Consider the following 22,994-nt stretch of genomic DNA (forward strand, 5'->3'; position numbering starts at 1 on the left):
GCAAATTAAAAAATAACTGAGCAGTTAGCTGAGCCATTTGTAGCTGTGGGCAGTTGTGACCATATAAAATGCCTCAAGCACCTGATGTAAGATTCCACCTTCAAGCCAAATATCATTGCTTACTGAGGTAACCTCCCACACAATTCTGGTTTGCCAGTTTCCAGCATTGCTCTCCACCCATTCTCATTTAAGAAATAATTTAGCTAGGAGATGCTCCCCGGCTTCACCAATTTGTACAGTAGTCATTTTCATAATGGCTTTTTTCACCTTATTGAAACTTTCTTTATTCATCAGCAAAATCACCCTGTTCCGGCTTCATTCCCTCACACAGATCAATTCTTACACAATCTTACTTTTTCACCCATACACCTCCCTGGATCTCAGGGGTAAAGTCCTTGGGGCACTTTAACAAAACAAAGTTGATTTTCCCTCCACCTTAATGCAGTTGCATCAAAATGAAAAGTCTGTTACAGTGCACTTGTCATGAATCAGAAATAGCCAGCTAAATCCCGGTCAGGAGCCCCCAATTTGTGACATTTTATTGAAAGGCCACCTCAACATGGGGATCTCCTTCCCTTTCCACTCAAGGTGTCACACAACAAACTGTTTAATAGATTGTTTTATTCAGCCCTATCTCTAATTCATCTAAGACCACTTGGATCCCTCCCCCTGAGCTACCAATGAGCCAAGAACCAGGCCATTGTACAGGAAATGTATTTATGTTTATTTTTTAATAGATGTTAAGAATAATCACACAAACTACACACTCCACCTTCTTCGTGGATCACCATGAACGTCTTGTTACACAAATCAATTATACAAATTAGTTTAGAAAAAAAACACAAATCACAATTTGTCGCTGGACAGTTAACACAGTTAACACAATTTATTGATGTAGTGCTGTGCAATTTCGATTTTCCTGCATGCTAAAAGGCTAACAGTTTAGTTTTACAAATTTGGATAAATGCATATGGCAATTATGATTTCAACCACACTTGTGGTTTAAAATAAACACAGGGTGATTGAGCAGTTTGTTTTTAGACCCCCCCCCCTACTTTGGTCTGACATATATATTAGAATGAGTTGTATATTTTGGATTTAAGATCCCCCCTCTACTGAAAGGCCTGTTGTGGGGAAGCTGGATGGTAATAATTGGGATCATTTGAAAATTTCAGGATTTTCAGATCCCCCTACTTAAAGGCCTGTTTTAGGGGAAAGTTGGACAAAAGGTTTGGACTAATTCAATAAGAAAGATAACTCTTCCTTAAAGAAGTTGGGGTCAACAGGACAAAATGATTATCCAATTTAATTACAGGCTATAGTTTTTCTGCACACACTGGACAGTGAGCTTTTTTAATTTTCAATTTTAACAAATCACCATGTAGTGTTCCACCAAATGGGAAATTAATTAAATTAATATTTTTAGCTTCACATGCTAAGGATCCACCCAGTTTTGCCCCCTGTCCACTATAAAGGAAAAGGTTTTTGGACAAGCAGACTCCCACACCTTTTGGTTTTCCAGGGCTCAGTTCAATTTACATAGAAAGCCTCTGTTTAAAGTTCAAGAAAGCCAGCTGCATGTCAGGACACTCTGGAAAGATAGAGCAGGTTTCTGTTTACTCCACTCTCAAGGATAGCCTCCCACTCTCCTCCATAGGCCCAGTCAGCTTTTAGGCCTTTCTAGAAATAGACTGATCCAACCATATGCACTCTCATCAATCTCCTCTGGTGTTTCCTTGCAGCTCTCAGATGGTATGTTTCAGCAGCCCTCCTGGTGTTAAATATCAACAGCTCTGTCTCTTCCTCCTAGTTCAGCCCCCCCCTTATACAGCAGTGATGACAACTTCAACTTTAGAATCTTGGGGAAGTACCCTGCAAGAGTTCTCACCACTAGGATTGGACAATTACCCTTCTCTCTACTCCCAAATCCAGCCTCCCTCTCAGGATTGGTTTAGGGTTCTGGAGCAACCTATGACAATTCCCATTTTCATTCCCCATTTAGTCTTTTGTCAAATGTTGCCAAAGATCTAGTTATGTGCTAATATTCCATAATTTGACTTGCAACTTCAATGATATATATATATATATATATATATATATATATATATATATATATATATATATATATATATATTCTGATTCAGCTAATCATGGGGAATTAAATAAGACCGACAGCCAGGTCTAAACCATTTTGAAAGGCTGTGTGACACTTTTCTGCCATTTTCACCAAATGCATAATTGTTAGAAAAATGCAATGTATTCCGCATATTCCTAATTTTAACCTCCACCCGTTCACCAACTCCCAAATTTTGCACATTTTCAGAGTGGCCAGAAACACATTTTAGACAGCCATTACAGTTCACTGAGTCGCAGCTGGAGGGGTTTTATACCACCAAAATTACTTGAAAATTGCCTACAAAATGCAAAATGGTTGCTGGAAAAAAGGCCTAAATGATAATAGTCCTTTTAAATTAATAGTAAATCTTCATGTGGGACAAATGGCAATGTTCCTGCTTCCAGGCTATTTGTTCTCACTGGGCCCACCTGTACCCAGAATTTTTTTAAAACAGTCTCTTTGAGGTGAAAGCTTGCTCTTTGAAGTTGGAGATTCAGCCTCTTTTAATTGTAGCCCCCTGTAAACATACCTTCTGACTGCATTTGGGCCATGCTCCAGCCAAGGCCAGCTGTCTCTGCACAGAGCCCAGCCTTGAGGGACAAAACCTTTCAGGAAGGACACATTTTATGGCAGTTGTAAACACTCGGATGTCAGCCTTCTAGTGGGGGAGTACTTTGTGACATATGTCCCAAAGCCAGCCCAAGGGTTTGCCTCTGGCCTACACAAACGTTTCATTGGAAAACATAATATGCATTACTTTTTGTCAACATGCACCATGTCTTCTTCCCTGACATGTTTCTGTTAGCAGTTGCATATTTTTTCACATTTAAACTGCAAATACACATACAAAGCCGTGTTTGTGTCTGCGTTTAAAAATCTTGTTTTTCATGGGAAAGGGACCTTTTATTTTCTTCTTGCTTTGTGACTAAAAATGCTGCTTTTCCTTTGGTAATGACTGGTAGGCCTTTTCTACATGGCCCTTCAGTTTTAACTTGAAAAACACACATGCAAAGCGGTTTTTGTGTCAGTGTTGAAAAATCCTGCTTTTCTTGTGAAAGAGACCTTCAGTTTGGGGCCTTTAATTGCACACCACACTGCTTAGTTACTAGGCAGCCAGATGGGCCTCGTCCATAAACCAGGGCCTGGCAGCGGGCCTCTGTATATTTGGGGCAACATGGACAGTGCGTATCAGGTAATATTATCCCCACCAAAAATATTGCCGTATTTATGGTAGTTTGGAACGGCCATAGGTGATATTTTTGGGGGGGATCATTTTTGGGGTTTTTGGGAGTGTGGGTTGCGGGGGTGTCTCCCGCTCCTTTAATAATAATGTGGGGTTGCGTGGGTGTGTCCCTCAGGTTCCATGCCTTAATATCGGCACAAAAATATGGTGATATTTTTGTATGGCGATATTTTTGCAGGGATTTTAACACATGTAACCGGACAGTGGCCGTAGCTAAAGGCCATGGACAGTGGGTGCCAGAGAAGATGTGCCATTACAAAACCCTTGAAATTCATTGAAAAGTTTTGGTTAAGACAGTGAAGATGGTCATCACTGCCCACAACCAAATAATGTCATGTGTTTTGTTGGGACAAATCATATGATCTTAACTCTGTTTTAACTACAGATTTTCAATGTAAATATATTGCCTTCCGAAGGGGAAAATAACTCATATAAAATTCCTATTCTGCGAATAACAGCCAGACATAGATTATGCATTTTGGCGTAGCTGGACATAACTGCATTCAGACTCTGAAGAAATTATAGAGCTCAAGTGTTTGGTCATATGCAGTGTCCACATGTTTTCTGATTGGCTTTTTGAAAAGAACAAAATAGACAGGAAAAAGGCAGTCCCATGGGCAGAAATATAATAAATATTCAGAAGATGAGTCCACAATTAAGATTTGCCTCGGTGTGCTGGCAGTCATGCAATGTGAAGATCAAAATTATTTGCTGGCTGGCAACCATGGTCCTAGAGACAAAATCAGGATAAGAGTCCACTTACTCAGCATAACAATTTTTCCTATGTTGTCCTTTTGGTGCCTGATGATATTCCTATGACAGTTGCCTATTGAGTATCACATAAAGCACTCCAAAGATGCATTAAAAAATCTGCTCTACAATCACATACATAGTTCCTTTTTATTATGATATTATGATATTAAGTTTTATTTGACACTGTCATATATAAAAGTAACTATCTCACTAGCATAAATAGGGATGATGTCAGCAACTCTCTTTTCACACCAATCCCTACTGCCAGGGATAATCCGCTTGATTAAGATCTTCTTCTGTTACTCCGGAGACCTCTCAATGTTAATTGAAATAATTGGCCACTCCATTTGGTCTATGGTGAGGGTGACACTGCAGCTAAGAAACACACATCTTTAGTGCTTGCATGGATTACTTTCTAACAGAATGTTCTAATCACTATTTCAGACAAGAAATAGGAAGGTGCCATTGGCACATAATACTGACAAAGTCAGGGCCCAAGTAGTCAGGGCAAAGCCATAGGCAGTCCTTCTCTAAAGCATTAATCAGTGCTGCATGATCGATGTAACATGTTATATCAGTGTCATTGTAAAGACAAATGTCCAACTATAATGGGGTGCCTCTACCCCTCTTTTGTTACCAATTAATTTGTTTTGCTGAAGTGGAGACGATTGCCCAATGTTATAACAGGATAGTAGATTGTTTTGTGGGAATTGCCTTCTTTTACTGCTACAGCTGTAATCACATCTATTTCTAGAGGAAGAATGCTGCCTCCAATTTATTCTGTACTAATGTACTGCATTGTTGTCCCTTTTTGTTGGTAACATCTCCAGAAAAGAATAAAACATATCTGAGTTTTAGTTTGTATACAAATCTCATTTGCAACCGCTATTAAGATATATCCGCGCAAGACCATCTGGAGATTAAAGGTTCATCCGTGGGTTCATATGATTTAGAAATAATCTAGTGGCAGAAATAGTCTGTGGGGTTGTACCTATAACAGTATATTACTTAGTTTCTGTTATTAGAACTGGCAAAATATCTCACTCATACCCATATATGCGTGAATATTATAGACTATTAATCAATTGAATGTAACGTTGTTCATTATATAAACTGAGAATTGTATCTTGCTGTGGCATATCAAATAATTAATTCTATACACCTAATTCAAAGTAACTTGAGAACATGAAAGGTTGCAGGCTTTAATAAGCACAAGAAATAGTAATTAAAAATGTGCTTCTGCATGTTAGCTGCCATGTTGCATGGGAAACATAGTGAGTTGTACAACTTGAATCGTATTGTTCTATAAGAAACTGAGAATGCAAAGGTGTGGTATCACCTTCCAATAGTCTTCAAACATCACACCATCAATACAACAATCTATTATTTGAGTGTTATTTCAATTAGAAACAATATGAAGTGTTAACATGTCCGATAGATGAAACATGATATATCCCATGTAGCTTTGACACTCTGTGGACCTAAGTTGAACTCCATCTCACCTGAATCTGTATTTGTGTGCATGTGTAAGGTTTCTTGAAAACATATTGATTCCCTTTGATTAATGCATAGAAGAGTTAATGCTGTGTTATTTGAGAAAATGAGCCTATTTTCAAAATACAGAGAAACAAAAAACATGTAAAAAACAATTCCATGATCAGAGTGTGCTCTAGCACCTTGAAGAGTCGTTTGTGCTAGATGGATTTACAAATAATGATCTTAGACCAAATAATCACACAGACTCAAGGAATATGGCGCAGCACTAATTTATACTCATTTAATAAAGCAGGGAGATCTGACAGGCATCAGACTGATGCATGCAAACTCTCATAGCAGCCTGATACATAGAGGTCTTATACCCCAACATGTGTCATCTATGATATCATTCTACATGGCAAATTATACAACCTATTGAGTGTAGGGATTGGTTAAGGGAATACATCTACATCAAGATTACATGTGGGTTAGTACTTCATTGGCTTCCCCTTTTCTGTAGGGCACGCCTTGAACTACTTCTAAATATGTATAGTACTGATTACAGTGGACAAAATGAAAGTGGATTGGTCTATGCAACATTGTAGATTAGGTTGTCCCTTGGACCCACTGATTGTTTGGCATGCTATCCCAACCTTGGACTTTCTGCTCTTTAGCATTGGTCAGCCATAAGCCAAAGTCTTTTGTCTTGTAGCCTGTTCACTGTCCTGGAATATTCAAGGGAGTGTAAGCACACTACTATCTTCATTTGAGGCTCTAATGAATAGCCCCTGTCTTTGGGTTCTGAGTCACATAAGAAGAGACTACAAATGTGTCAATGTCAGCCTCTTATTTACTGCTATTTGATTCAATTATGCAGGGTGATGTTGCTCATCTTGGCCTCTAGAGACTCACTCTATCTTGCATTGACTTCATAAACATTTCATTGTCCAATACGTTGGCCATTGCACATGTTTTCTTCTTCTTTAATCAAAGAGGAATGTTTTCTTCAATCATAGTTTATCCTGATTAACTCCCCTTGTGCCTTGCAATTATTCCTTAAAATAGCAACCTTGGTCCTAAGCCAACATAGCCTTTCTGTTGAACTGCACAAAGAGCTTTCCAGCCTCTCCTAGTTCTGCACAATTTGTCTGTCTCTGAGGTAGCTTGGTTGAATTCGACGTGAGCCAGCATCCATGTTCCTATCATGGCCATCCTTGGCACTGTTTTATATTCCTGTATAGTAAGCCTCTATATGTTTCCTTTCTAACTTGCGTTACTGCGTATTTACAGTTATTGGCCAGTAAATTACTTAATCTTTGTATTCACAATTACTTTACCCTTAGGTACATGTTTCTCTTGGTGCTTCAGTTACATTGTCAGACAAATGGTTTCACTATAGGTTTACATATCTTCTTCATGACATTACTCTGCCCTTGTCAGGTTTCATTTTAAAGTTCCATGATGTTCATAGTTGTATGCTGACATTCTTCCATTCAGCATCCTTCAACACCTTCAGTGCGAGGAACCATTCTGTATGGCTGTCTGAGTGCATAACTTCTCTCATACACTCAATGTGGTACAGGAACGATACAGGGGGTCCCATGTACTGCTCATCTTCTACTATTCGAATATGAGGGTGGAGAGGGGGCGGGAACGAATGAGAACGCATCCACCTGCTCCTCTATAGGAGTTTTCATGGTTTTATATTTGTAATCTAATTTGGAAGGCTGCCCTGGGAATAGACTGATGTGAGTATGGTTGTTCATTACAAATGCCTTCAAAAGAAGCGGATGCCTAGTGCAAGTCATTGACCACTGACCTGTCAGAGCTTTCATAAAGAATACAATTGTTAGGAACTCACATGAAGAGCTCCTTTATAACTCCCATTTTGGGCATGGACACCAAAGCAGGTGTTTTTCAAAATGATGTGGACACAGGCCTTGGACAGAAGGCGCAGCTTGCGTCCACTACTTTATCACATATAACCAAACCCATTGTGTGCCCACTTGGTCTATATGTCCATTCCATTGTTGCTGTGTTCCAATGAGCTACCACACAACTAACATGTTTGACACCACCCAGTTAATGGTAGATGTGCTCTCTCTCCCTCCCTTCATTCCATCTCGGCCATGACATTGCAACAATGCAGGAACCAATTCCCTTTGTGTGCCCCTAGCAGCTTGGATCCAGCGATCCTGGGAATGCAGCGCTGTGCTCAGGATCCCCACATATAGCAGTAATAAACTTTTGCGGCCATGAGAATGGACCTCCAAACTATGTCCTAACTCAATGGCCATCTTCGTCTTCTTCTGGGTCCAGATCCTCATGTCATCCCAGTGCTCCTTTCCATTCTTGACAGTACGGACTGCCACATTATCCTTGTTGACAGCACCCAAGATCCCTTGATGGACAGACGGCCCAAGCTGCTTGACAGCACTGAAGAGGGACTCATAATGGCCCAGGACCTGGTCACCAAGGATGCCAACTTCTTTGGCCGAGAAGTTGACAGTTCTCAGCCTTACCACCTTGATAGTGTGGGATTAGGAATCAACCATTGCAGAGAGAGCACCCAAACAGAAGAGCTGTGATGGTACACTGGAGGTGTGGGTGACCAGATGAGGCTGATGAGGTAGTCAGGGTGATTGGATGGTGAAATGGTATACAGGGCACCACTAGGAGGTGGAAGACAGTGTTTGAAAAGTCACTCCAGGGCAGTACACGTGACCATTCAGCAATGGCTGACTAGCAAGGAGCAAGATTTGTCATGCTCAGTGCCATCACATAATGGTAAGACTAGGGCCCGCATGCACAAATTGCTACATAGATGGAGCAGTTTGCATTGAGGTTGCACTAAGAGAATGGTTCCATGCCAGAATCGCAGAGTGCACATACGTGGTTTAGGTCTGTGTGACTCCATTGCATGCATAACTCAGACTGAGGACAGTAGCATGAGTCAGAATGAACTGAGGAAAGAGTAGGCCCTGGAAGGAGAAAGGAGCAACAAAAGAGAAGAGGTAAACTTAAGAGAAGGGTCCAACAAAAGAGAATTGACCAGTAACAGTGAAAGGAGAAACTAAAGACAATGGGCTACCAGGGAAAGAAATACTCACAGATGAGGAGCTGGCCATCCTCAAAGACTTTGCGGAGGAGCATCATGTGGACCCGTATCATTGGGAATGCTGCACCATCTCAACTACTGAATGCCAATACGTATGGCAGGCCATGACAAATAAAATAAATGTGGAGTGAAACATTGTACTGCCAAGGAGGTATCCAAGTACTTTGCAGATCTGACTAGGAAAACAAAGGAACACTTGAATAGGAGTGTCCCTTCAACTCATGGAACAATTGGAGGATCCCCCCAGTTGGAGGGGCTGACTGAAAATTAAAGAGGTGGTCAGAGGTCTCATAAAAAGTGAGCAGGTTGTAGGCATTGGAGGCATAGACACATATATGTCTGCATCAGGTGAGTGACATGTGTGCCTGATGTGTTTTTTTGGCCATACGCTTAACGTGAGCATATATACTTGGGACATTATTCAGGCTCCTTCTCATCCTCACCTCAGGTGTGATGTCATTTGAACACTTCCTGTGCCATGCTATGGGTTGTTGCAAGCCAGATAAATCCAACATCCCAGGGACAGTGCAACATAGCTGTCCTTTCACTCATGACTCTGCCATTCGCACAAGAGAAGAAATGTACCTGGTAATGTGCCTTTTGAATGCATCATACATGTTGCAGCAGACAATCCTACTTTCAAGTCAGGGGATTTGCCTGTTGCCCCACTACAATTACCTTTTCATGGATTACACTTTACTGCTGTCCATGTATGAGTCATGTTTGGTATCCTGTGCTTACCAACACTCCTAAGGTGACAATGATAGAATGTCTGTCATCATGCCCTGGCCAGACGATGAGTGACAAGCATAGATTGCCAAGTGGAATTCATTGGACATATGTCCACCTTTGACTCATGGCAGGCATGTTGCAGCGACATGTGCAAGGATGCCAATGTACTTATCTAATATATGAAGGAGAAGGTGTTGATGAGGATGGATGTCCCACATGTTCTAGCATGCACATTTCAGCAGTAAAGCATGCAGTGGTGGTATGTTAGTAGGCCACATTTGCACGTATGACACCACTGGAAGAGGACATGTTGAAGACTGATATACACATCTATATTGGTATGGTGATAACCACATCCTCTAAGTTCCTTGAGTCAGCCCCCCTAGAGTGTGCACTTAAGGATGTCCAGTGTACTGTTCTATTTGTTGGTATGTAGCACCATTTTTCCATTCATTTGGAAGTATATCACATGATGGCCTGTGCATGCAACTACAGCCTCAACAACGTTCCTGCCATTGTAGATTTCCACCCAGTCAGATTGGAAAAAAGTAATCAGTGGTTGGTGTTCACTGATCCTCAGTCTGTTATTTGTTCTTGCAGTTGTTCGCACACACACATTGGACATGGATCAAACAAGGCACATTCCTGAATGGCGACCTAGTAGCTCTGCAACTGACATAGGCATGTGGGGCACACATTCCCTGTCGCTTTTGGGGTTTGAGGGCCTTACAGAACAGTCACCATACAGTGCTTCTCATGGTATTGTTTTACAAAAGGGTGTGTCTTGTAAAAGGCAGCGGAATGCGGTCAGTGACTGTTCTAATCTCTGCTTATCAGTGATTGGCACAGGGTGGCATTTGTAAGGGACCAAATTGATGGTGCTGTGGAATAATGAGCTGGGTATGTATTGAGGCCTGGCAAGGTAATGGGAGTCATATTGGGACTATGTGGTGTGATATCGTGGAAATTAGTGATCATGGTGTGTCAGTGTCATTGTGGTCAGTGTCCTTGGCATGTGTACTGAAGGTGTGTCATATCAGGATATATCTGTATGCACCACATGCCCACTGAATGTTGCAGGTCTGATTCCATGACTTGGGCATTGCACGGTGTACACAGTAAGAAGACGTTTTGAATGTTCAAATGCATTGCATGTGTATGGTGTGATGAAAGTGCAATTTGCATTTCAGGCATTTCCAAGGGCAAACATAGATGTGATGGTGTGCAGGACATTGGGATTGCGGGGGCATTGAATTTAGCACGTCTGTTTTCTTTTCCACAATGTGATGTGCTCTGTGACTAGGTAATATGGGATTTATTTAAGGTATCAGTAGCCTCTTAGAATACAAATGATGCTGGGTTATTGCAGGACGATGTATGAACATTGTTGCACATCTGAGTAAATGTTGAGGTGTATGATAGTTGTTTGTTGTTCTGTTGTAGGTGAGGATACCCAGAGGAAGATCAGACTGACGCTGGCCATATACCTGTGCTGGCCAGGTAGATATGTTTGGTGAACATCCTCAGTGTGTCAGGTAAAAGGTAGCAGACTGTGTCCCCCTCCTCAGGTAATATGGCTACTGACGTGGATGACACATTTCACGAACTCATGCATGGGCCCGAACTCACAAGTCAGGATGAGGAGTTCCTTTAGTTCATGTCAGAGTTTGGGTCAACGGAAGAGGCCTGGGGCACCTTAACATTATCTGGTGCGACCATGGCACACCAGCAGCATCTGGTAGTGGTGGTAGGGAAAGTGGAGCACATGTGAGTCAAGGTTTGTGCACACACAAAACAGCAGTACAGCACATGTGCTTAACTGTAAAGTGCTACGTTGCTAAAAATAATAATAATAATAATAATAATAATAATAATAATAATAATAATAACAATGTTATGTTATGTTACTTTGTATTTATATAGCGCCTTATATACCATTGGTATGGTCTCAAGGCGCTGGTAGGTTGAACGCCCTCTGGAACTGAAGTTCAAGTCAGTAGAGAAAATAGAGAGAGTCATAAGGTGCGTGTGTGCACCGGATATGTGTACAGCTGGTGTGGCATTCGTTTAAATGTGCCTTACTCTGGTGTGTCCACAGCTGACAGGCCTGCGTCTGGGGTTGCACCATTGCCAACAACATCAGCAGAGTCCGCAGTACTGGGTGGGTCAAGAACATCTGGTACTGGGCGTCATCCACAGACTGTTTGGTCATTACGACAGGTCATATCATTTTCATTACACCTGGCTAAGCCATGCCCACTTGAGGGCCTTTTGTCTGCCATCCAATCTGAGTAGGCATTGCTTTATGCAAGTATCAGACATGGACAATTCTTGAAAGAGTTGTATCAGAATATTACCCAGCGAGGTATGGTGGCATCAAGAGAAAGCATACACCAGACAGTGATGCCTTTGTTGGGTTGTTGCTTGCAGTTCTGTCTTGCATTGCTATGGCAAAGCGGGTCAGACTTTACACTGAGCGGTTTGTGTGGTCTTCCACTCGAGCATGAACCACTGGATGGTGAGACCAGTGACCATGCAAATGCTTCCTTTCCTGGATTGTATTAGATATTGTATACATGCTATTTCTTTGGAGATGTTCTGTTGGTCTGTTGACAGTGAGTGTGGTGTTACCAATGTCTGCTGGTTTGTTGGGTTGTGTAGGCAGTGCAGTTTTTCTTTAGGAGGTGAAATTATGATGTGATCTGCTTTTGTTGTTGCCAACATATTTTGTCATCCAGTTTTGTTTATCATAGTCAAAGTAATGTTCCATGGCAGAGGCTTGTCTGTGATCTGTCACCTAATGACGAATGTGATACTATCCCATCACACAGAATACACTGCTGTGTCACTCATTTGGGTATAGATGTTGTCCTTTTGCTGCACCTGTGTTGGCTGTGGGCTGCCACACTAATGAATAAGATCTTATACCAGCGTGATGTGTGGTTATGTGTATTCTTTTCCATGTTCATGTTCTGTGTGTACTGTGGTTTTGGTGAGTCCTTAACATGTTGGTTGCAGTGTGTCATCTCCTGAGTTGTGTGTGTTTCTTCTGTTCCTGCATGGTGATGATATTGTTGGTAATTGGGGAATGTTATTTTATTAATTTATAATGCCACCTTCCATATCTAATGACATCACAGCATTGTAAAATGCACAGCTCTTCATCAGACCGTAGTCTGAAAAGACATGAGAGAGGAGCAGCACAATGAATGCGGATGAAATTGTAGTGTAAGCTCCATACGGAAAGCAGAGAAGTCTAGTGTGGAGGTGTTGGAAGCCAAAGAGATGACAGAGAAGAGTTGATGATCGTATCAAAGGTGATAGAAACTAAGTGATACCTCGACCACATTTTCATGGGCTTCAGCTGTATGCTATGGGGGGAGTGTTACATGCAGCATGAACAGTTAATGATATGCTATCACATGCAAACAAAAATGAAGTGATCTCTTACCTTGAATCAGCAGTGCTGCTGCAGCACACCTTATTGTGTATTGGCAACACTGGCATCACAGAAGGCCACATGAGAATGTGCCAACAGTATTGGCAAAGAAGGCCTCACAGTAAGCCACAGGATCATGTGGTAACAGTATTGTAACTGGTCTTGTATAGTACCCTTCTACCTCTATTGGTGGCCTTGGTACGCTTGGATCTGTAAGAAAAAGAGGCAGCAGTGGACATTAGTGAGAAAGTTGGAGAGGTTGATGCAAAATCTGTGGTATTGATGGGTACAGGTTGAAAGTGCCCATTTCCTAGGTGCCTATCTGCTTTCTGTCAGAGATACCAAGATCTGATAGACCACAGCATTTTGGGATGGTTAGCTGCTAATGTTGAAGAGTTTGATATGGCTAAAGAGGAGCGCTTATTCATGGTGTGATTAGTATTAATGCACATAATCGGTAGGCCTATGGTGGCAGTCAGGGGAGGGTATATGTGTGCAGTGTAAGGAGTAGGATATCTTGGAGGGAAGTTGGTTGGTCAGAGGAACAGGGGAATAGGCAAAACAACCTGGAACCCTAGACTCCCATCACTGGATCTTGCAGGCAGGTGCCATTTATTTCACTAGCTCACATTGTCTCGGTCAATCCCTCTCTTGATTTCTCTCTCCCATATCAATACATTGAATCCCACACAACAAAACGGGCATCTACGAGATTACTACAGATGAGGGGGGCGAGCAATCTTGAAAATACACTCAATTACAATAAGCTACATGCTAAGAGTAATGGAAGGCAACAAGAACCATTAGTTCAGAGAAAGGGCCACTTGAAATATGGTGCCATTTTCACCCATTTTGCCTTTCATGGTAAATTGGTTGCTAGGATAAGTGATATTGCAAACCTTACACTAGCATGCTCAGGTGCTGGACTCAGTGGCCTGCCGGGAATGCTACCCGTCAGTGGCAGTGTCTGTCTCAAATAGGGCAAACAAGCATTTGTCAGATGTTCATCAAGCAGTTGGGCAGGGTCAAGAAGCTCTGCGTGTTCCTCCAGTCTACCCTGCTGTCTCCCAGAACCACTCCAGCTCTTCTCACCCAGGCCAACATGACATACCCTCTGCCCCCAAGAGCCACAATTTACCATGTTTAGAGGAGGCACACAGATTTTGGTATCAGAGTGATTCTCAACCTTGCAGGGGCTTCTTCATGATAAAACAAGGAACAGAAAGGATAGAAAGTGTAGTGTGGAGTCCTCAGAAATACAGCACCTTGGACTAAGGAGGGTGCAGCAGGTGCAGGAAGGAGACAAGCAGCAAGCTGGCTGTGATAGAAAAGTGGTGTTGGTGGGTGGATAGGATGATGTGTCTAAAAAGATGAAATGTTCAGTCTCTAAGGCTCCTCGTTAGTTAAGGGTCACTGGTTGGTGTCCCTGCAAGCATTCGTGTCAGTGCTAAATTATGAAGAAAGCACAGAGAAGACATACTTTATTTGTCCAGATTTTAAGGACTGTCCTTCCGAGGGTAGGACGATGCCACCAGGGATTAGCATATGAACAAGGTGTGAGCTGCTCCCTCAGGGATATTCTGCTGTAGGAAGGTACTGCCTCACCCATTAACTGTTATTTACAATAAAATGATAGGGAGGAGCAGAAAGTTTCTTGGTATGATGTCTGAGGAGGAATAGCAGAGAATTGTGTTTGTGTAGAATTCTCAAAACAGGTCTTACAGTAGGCCACTTATGCAGGTGATGGTGGCGCTGCATGTAGTACATAGGTTCTTTCTGGGTTGCTCTGAGGCATGCGTTAAGAGTGTCCTGTCTGTTTGTGTATATTGTAGGATGTAGAGGGAGATGGACTTACAGTGTGCACACACTCACAGCTAATAGGAGACAACCAGTCTCAGGGTGTTATGTTTAGTCTGACTTGTCCTCTTTCATCATTGAAACCCATAAGAGGTGAGGGTGTGTAGTGTGTCCACACCACATGGTTTGGTTTTGGCAGACACAGTTTGCACCACATAGTTGTGAATGGCCTGTCGCTACTCCATTTGCCCTGTTAGTGGGATGTGTATGCCATGGTATGTTGCAATGCTATGCAGGCCACAACATGTCAGTTTGATTTTACACACCACTGGTGGTGTGTATAGCAATACACAAACCAAGTGGTCAATGGAGCAGAATCATAACTTGATCACTCCAAATGTGTCTCCACTATACCTCTAGTGGCAATATTCCCTGTATTGTAGCAGGTATGACCCAGGATTGTAGGATTCCTGACGGGTGTTGAAAGGAATGGTGAAAGTGGACAGGCACTGTCCATTGCAAATGGGTAAATGATTATGGCACACATTGCTTAGCTTGAGGATTGTGGTAAGTGGATATGTGTTGGTTGTTTGTTTGTGGTTTGATGTATGTTATGGGCCACACTCAACTAAAAGCCATATGTTGCCTAAGGTTCCAGATGTCAGATCTTGATGGCTACGACTAAGGCATAGGATGTAGCTGATGGGAGTGCATCTGGGAAAATTGTTATTCACAAGCATTATGTGGCCTTTGGCATCACTCATGACCTGCACATTGATGGAATGCCATTTTCTTTGCTATTCCGGTAAATGTGCTCTGTTTCTCCCAGGGGTTGCAGCCCTGCATGTGTGCAGTCAATAGCTCTGATGACCTGGGGAACTGTGTGATGGAACATCAAGCCTGGACCACTCTTTGCCTTGCTTGTAGAGTGTGGGGAATGTTAAAATAGCTATGCAGTCATGCAGTGATGCACTACAAGATATGGTGAATGCACCAGGATTGCGTGGGCTGGGCTTTGCCCCATACAATTGTGGTGGTCTGCTGGAATGAAAGAGAGGCCAAAATGTGAAGGGCAGATAACACTTTCACATGTACAGGATGCGCGATGCCAGGTCCGCCTCCCATTCCTCGACCATGTCCAGGAAACCTCTGAGGGAAATCAGTATGTGCATTAGAGCTCCTCATCTGCCAATCTAAAAATGGTGGTGCAGATGTGGAAAATCCTTGCTTCCTCCTCCTCCTCCTCTTTGTGTTTTGTGCAAGCACAGGCGCGAGCAATGGGCAGTCGACCATTCTCGCTGCAATTCGTTATGCTTGCATGGAGAATTTATCCTGTGCTGCTGCTCCAGATAGGCAATAAGTCTCAGGGCCTTTGGAGGTTATACGATGGGGCTTTATTTTTTGTGAACTTTGTTTATTTTGCACTTTGGGCGATTGTGTTTGGGAGTTTGTCTAGTGCCTTCTTGACCATGCCCATGTCACTCCCTTTTTCGCAAAATAATATGGGTCTATCCATTTTGTGCCCTATTTCCCACTCTTGCATTGGCCATTCCCTTGCACTAATGTCATGCTAGTGTCATGGAGTGTAATGTGCTTGGTCAGGGCGCAAGGTGCACAGGGCCAGCGCAAACTGTTTTCTGTGAATTGCATTCAGACCTTTTGCTCCACGCAGAGTTAATTCTTTTGACACAGGGTCACTTTTTGTGGCACAAAACTTTTTCTAAATCAGGCTCACTGTCTATTAAAGATATTTTTAAAATACACAATAATCATCTCTTTATAGTCCCAAGTCAATAGTACTTCTTTTATCCGACCTTGGATTTGTATATAGCTCCATGCCATGGCCCATGCTATGACAGTAGATTATGAGAAGGCAGAACTGAGTGTGGGTAACCAGATATAATTGGAGAATTTGACACAATCTATTCAAGGTTCCAAAAGAGATACATAGGTGCATGGTTGGGGTGGTGAAGGGTGTGTGTGTGTGAAGTGTGTATTCCTACCATTTCTACACACTTATGTGCTCACACACACACATAAGCGCACACGTACACCCACCGGAACACACACTTGCAGATCCCCCACACAAAGCAAATTTTACTGCAGAGATAAGCCACTTATAATGGCAAAAACAGATTTCTGAAATCCAATATGTTACCGCTTTTTCTATGCGAAATTGCTTACATTTGAAATCTCTTCAACATATGACGAAACTGTTAAGCAGTCAATCTAGAAGCGGCATGTATGCGCTTGCGTCAGTTCCCCTAATATTGTATCCTCTAACCACACAGTCAGGACGCTCTTCCAATTTCCTACGAATTCCCAATGGATTCTGCTGTATCGTCATTTTCTATTCAGTCGGCTGAATCGAACTGCAGCAACAAAAGCAGCTTACTAATATTTGTACTCATTTTTACTTAACTCTGAGTTCTTCAGAGGCTTAGGTATGTACACAGTGCAGTCTGCATCAGGAAGCTAAATGGCAGATGAAAGTGCTTGGGGCTTTTGTGTTCTCCTCTATGACACACATTTGATTTCTTCAAAGAAACCTCACATTTCTCCAGCCGCTACCATAATAGTGATAATGACATTTCTTGCCAGCATGTTGATTCAGAAAATCCTGCTGTTTGTCATCAAACAGTAAAGTAATGAACTCACCGTCTTGGCTTTAAAGGAAAGGCACTGACAACAGTGAGAGAGGGACGAGCTATCCTACGGAATAAATCGCAGATGTTCAGAGAAAGCCTTCTTCGATTAGTAAATGGAGCAATCGGAAAGCATAGCCCTACAATCCAAGAGCAGATTGCCTGCTTCAATATGAAGCGGCCAGATCTATGGAATTGGGAGTTCTTAACATGCATTGGCTGCGGAGGTACACCCAAGGGAAGCACATTGCATATATGCACAGCGTACTTCAACTCACTGTTCAATTAAGATGATGAAAATGTATTTATTTTGGTCTTGGATTTCTGCAAATTTAAATTGCAGGGGGGAAGCGTATTCTTCCTTGATGGACTTGTATACACTGTTTATGGAGTACAATTCAGAGGCGATGTACACATCCTTCTTCTCAGGAATGCTTTTGCTGACAAACTATCCAATAAGCCCCTTCCTGTTATTGTCACACTTCCTGCAGACACTGCTGATAAGCTCCAAGCACTGAAGTGATCTCTTTGAAGAAGCCGTATGTCTACTTTAGAATAAAGCTACTAGGTGAGAATGACTTCGCGGGAAGGCCTGACCCCTGGAGAATAGACAATTTGATTTAGTTACAATTGTGCCATTCAAGCCTTTGCCTGCATTTTGCTGTGAATGAACAGACTTCAAATTCGCTTGTTAAAAACATTTAAAAAAAGATGACAGTTGAGGCAATGTGTCAGTTTTTCAATTACATGCCACTGAATAATGCCCGGGATGGAAGCCTTTCTTCCTGACACAAGATGGCAAATCATTTCACTGATAGAATCTAGAGTACAGATTAACTCATGCCGAGTGCATTTTCAAAGCAATTGAGAAAAACATAAACCTTGTGATTAATTTGTGTGAACAGGAACATAATATTGATAGTTCCAAACCATAGACAAGTGCAGGCCTGATTCAAAAAGTTGTCGAGTAACACGATGTGCACTGTATTGAGCAGAGGCCCACATGCGGGTCCACTGATTCACACAGGGAACTTGCATGCAGTGTGGGTGAGGGAAGACTGTGAGTGCAAGCACTGCATAGCCCGGCACTTCATGCAACTGTAGACCAGACAACACCCATTTACTGGACATAACATTATATATCTACAGGTTCAGGGCATAACAAACCAATAACCACCATGCGGGTGCGGTCGGATGGCCGAGGACCTTCTCTCATGTGGGAGCCAGAACTATTTTGGGGATGGACATGTGAAGAATAATTGAAACACTTACACTTCACAAGTGTCATTCTGATAATGCACAAAGTATGCATAAATACAGGTGTATATAAAACTATGCGTAGGCTTAACTTGCTGGATCCACATTTCAGTTACATATCACAGCATAAATGTGCACACAGTCTCACATAAGACATGTCTCTATTAAGACTTTACTAGGCAGCTTGTAATGTTTCTAGCAGTGATGAGGCACTATAATGACTCGGAAAAGAACACATGTATCAATTTTCATAGAGGAACAAAGCAACACAATGTTGTTCACATTAACATGAAACAACACATTTATGAAGGTGGTCTTTGGTATGGAAGATTTCTTCCCAGTAACAATTGTCTTTCTCCTGATTGAGTCCCAGGCCGGCTCACATTGGTAACGCTGCACTCTTTGCCAATTTCCCATAAGACCAATAATCAGTGATTGGTGCCTCTTGTCACCAGCCTCACTGATCGAGACCAAGGGGATACTGTAACACCTCACATGGAGAGTTCTAAAGGGAGGCCAGCAGATAACCTCCAAGAGGCTCAGAAATACTGCTTGTAGGCAAAGTGAAGGGGGTACTGAATATCTGTCAGGTGTTTACATGTAGGTCGGCAACAATATAACGTAAGTACAATGCAGTGCAAGTTCTTTTAGCTGATCGTAAACTCAAACTGTTCACACTTGTTAAACCCAAAAAAAACCTTTGGCCTGATCTAACTTCCCATGACCGTTATGAACTGTAATTCAAAAGAAAATCATTCAAGCAACCCACCCACCTGAGGGAGTCTGAAAATGCGCTTTTAGTCCCTTATATATCACGTAGTTTCTCACAAGAAGAGGTCATGATGATCGACATACCCAACTGAAGCCAAGGTATGCTTTGTAAGCCAGAAAGAACCACCTGGACACTTTTGAGTCAGATTCACAAATTATTTTTCTATTGGATTTTACCATTATAAAACCATTTTTAAATCAGGCACTTTGACTGATTTGTAAAAGGCTTTTGAAATGACATCAACATTAAGGGCCACTAAAAATACATGTTGTTATGGGTTGCAATACCAAATCTCTCTTGGATAGTCTCTTGGATAGTTTCCCTTTTATCACACACATTCATATTCCGACCCTCAAGACCTTTGAGGTAAGTAGTTCATATTTGACTTTGATATCTTCCTATGAGCCTTTATATTGACTCTCTTATTCATCTTTCTGAGAGCTTTTGAATAGTATTTCTTCTTTCTTCCATGTCTCTGTATCTCCATATAAGATGTAAGATGCCGGAGAGATTCTAGCGTTATGGTACGACTTCTTTGCTTTGGCTTTGTCAACTCCTCCCTTTCCGACGGTACCGTTCCGGACGAGATGAAGCAAGCTTGCGTAACACCTCTCATAGAAAAGCCCAACTTGGATCAGAGTGTCCCCACCAATTACAGGACAATAACGAACACCCCCTTTCTGTTAAAAATACTGGTTTGGGTTGCATACTCCCAAATAGCTCAACAACTCAATCTGCACCCCATCCTAAACCCTTTTCAATCGGGCTTCAGACAAGGTTTCGGTACTGAGACCTCCTTATTGGACCTTAAATCACAACTCCTAAAGAGACTGGACAATCAGCAGATATCGCTACTGATCTCTCTCGATCAATCTGCGGCATTCGATCTGGTCGGCCATTCCTTTCTGGCCGACAGGCTCATGACTGTTGCTAATTTCTCCCAGGGTGCTACCAAATGGTTGCTTTCCTTTTTATCCAACAGAATATGTAGCGTGTGTGCTAATGAGGCGAAGGTACCTGCCATTCCGGTGCTTTATGGAGTTCCGCAAAGAGCTAGCCTATCACCTTACATCTATAACATCTTCATGGCCTCTTTCTTTACTCACCTCACACAATAGGGGATACTCTTTTCTAACTATGCATATGACACACAATGTGTCAAATGCATCCCACTCACTGGTCAGCATGATTTGTATGAAGTTGAACTCAACCGTATATTCTCCATCATCGAGCACTGGATGATGTAAAACAACCTGGTACTCAACCGGGTAAAGACTGAACTCATGGTAGTGGGTTCTGAGGGCATCCTAGCTAAAATTGGTCCAGCTTATAAACACTTTCAGTTGGGGGACATTCAAATTCCCACCCTCCCTTAAGTAAAAATCCTGTGAGTGGTACTGGACCAGTCGTTAAACATGAAGGCCTATGTGGGTAGCACGGTCACATCCGCCTCCTACTACATCAAATTGCTGGCTCACCTGAAACTGTTCATCTCCCAACAGCAGGCAGAGTCGAATGCACAAGCCATTATAGGCGCTTAATTGGACTACTGCTGCAGTCTGCTGTCAGGGGCTAGCAAATTCACCATTAGCAGACTTCAGATAGTCCAGAATGGAGCGGTAAAAGTCGACGAGCATGGCATTGGCTCCCTGTGGAAGCTCGTATCTCCTTCAGACTTCTGGTCATTACCTTTAAATGCCGTATGGGAAATATGACCCCATATTTACAAAGGTATATTGGGGAAAAACCTTGTCATAGAAACCTGCGCTCTAATAACCAAAATCTCCTCTTCCAGCCCAGATCTAAAACTAAGAAAGCACAATTGGGATTTTCTATGCGGCCCCTCGGCTCTGGAATACCCTGCCAACTCATCTGAGAAGCTCCTCCACGCTGAGCATTTTTAAAAAAGGACTCAAAACCTTCCTTTTTAACGAGTCTCCTCCCTCAGCTTCACATCCTTCTGACTCCATGTTCCCCTGGGACAGCTTGTTTCTGTTTATGTTGTGTTAGTCTTGCCCGCGCCCTCACACCCACAGGTCTATGGCTGCGCAGTACAAATGTAATAAAGTAAAGTAAAGTAAAGCATCGCAAAGGCAGTTTAAGGAGAGGCAAAAGTGCTGTTCGTCTTGGCTCACCTCACTGGTTGTAGATTGATGGATCAAAGGTTTTGTAGGAGCTTCAGTAGAACATGTTTAGGAGCAGATTTACAGACTACACTTCGATCTTGTGCATGCAAAATGAAAATAGTGGATGCAAGTGCATTATTTGTGCATTGCCAATCATTTAATGTCTGTTCACTTCAGAACATGTGTGCTGCATGTGTAGAAGTAGCATGTGCAAATTGCACTTAAAGAGGAGAATCAAAGGGATTGGTCATTTCATATGTAAACACTTCCTGATTCAAATAGAGTGTCTGACCAACCGTACACCAGTGCTCGTACATCTTTAATTCTGTCATCTGCAATAAACATTCCCTCAACATATGGCAACATGGGTCTAGAGCTCGGTCCAGGTTAAATCAGCGGTCAAACACATACATGTTGACACTACACACAGATACTGAGACAATAGAGGATACATCATCGGGTGCATGCTCAATACTAAGCGCCAGATTCATGGAATATTTTGCGTTTCAAAGTGATTTTGCACTGCTGAAAAGTGACTTTGCACTGCCAAAAACCCTGATTCATGGAACCGTGCAAAGTGTATTTTGTGCAGTGCAAAGTCTGGGCAAAGTCATTTTGTAGTGCAAAAATGACTGTGCACTGACTTTGCCTGCATTATTTGCACTGAAAAAATACGCTTTGCCCGGTTCCATGAATTAGGGTTTGTGTCGGCAGTACAAAAAAGACACTTTTCAGCAGTGCAAATTCACTTTGAACCGGGCAAACATTTCATGCATTGTGCCCTAAGTTGTGTAGTTAGTGCTGCCCCAGGCCTCCTACAATAGTTTTGTTTTAAAATGTGGGACCTGAAAGTTGTTTTTCTCTGCTCACGTTTCACTGTCGATGCTAAATATCCCATATTTGAAAGGTCACTAACTTTTCCCTCTCCATCCTGCTCCCTAAATTGCTTCCTCAGAAAGGCCAGATCGTTTAATTCAATCTGCATTGCAATTTTTACAATATTTTTGTATGTGTTCCTTTATTTTGAAGATTTGTACTGTGCCAGAGTTGCAGTAAGAACACTTCTAAGCACTGTAGAGGTGCATTTAACTTCGGATCACAGCGTTAATCCTGCGGGTTTCTCTCTTGGAGAAGTGTGAGTATGGCTACTCCATTCTTTACTTCTGCTGGACGTCAGTCTCCCTCTTAATAGGGCAACGGCCGAATCAAGGGGCATAATCAGTCGTTTTCAAGGATTGTTGCAGGGAAAGCCATTTTGTATTCTCTATACCCACTATTCCGAATGCCACAGTGATAAAACTGCATAGATGAACATAGCAACAATGAACATACAACAATCAGGCTAATGACGGCTTCATGTTTGAGCACCTGCAAAACAACATGTCAGTCTCATCAACCGGCTTATTAATTGCCTTTCTCCCAGCAAAGTCTGCAACCTATTATTGCCAGCCTGAGTCTACAAATATTTTCGTTTAGTATAAAAATATAAATTAACGGTACAAGCTTTGGAAGATGAGGCT

General features: G+C 42.2%; 1 protein-coding gene across 3 annotated transcripts in view; it reads left to right on the forward strand.

The window, feature by feature from the left end:
- SGCZ (sarcoglycan zeta) overlaps positions 1-22,994 on the forward strand; it is a 6,780,780-nt gene that overhangs the window by 936,847 nt on the left and 5,820,939 nt on the right. The window contains exon 3 of one of the 3 annotated variants that reach the window (XM_069631598.1): positions 10,882-10,938. The exons of the other annotated variants lie outside the window; for them this stretch is intronic. The gene's annotated coding sequence lies outside the window, so the exon portion shown is untranslated. The remainder of the gene's footprint in view (positions 1-10,881; positions 10,939-22,994) is intronic. 3 annotated transcript variants of the gene reach the window in all.

Source organism: Ambystoma mexicanum, chromosome 6q (genome assembly GCF_040938575.1).
Source record: "Ambystoma mexicanum isolate Mex_15411 chromosome 6q, UKY_AmexF1_1, whole genome shotgun sequence".
NCBI classification, from domain to species: domain Eukaryota; kingdom Metazoa; phylum Chordata; class Amphibia; order Caudata; family Ambystomatidae; genus Ambystoma; species Ambystoma mexicanum.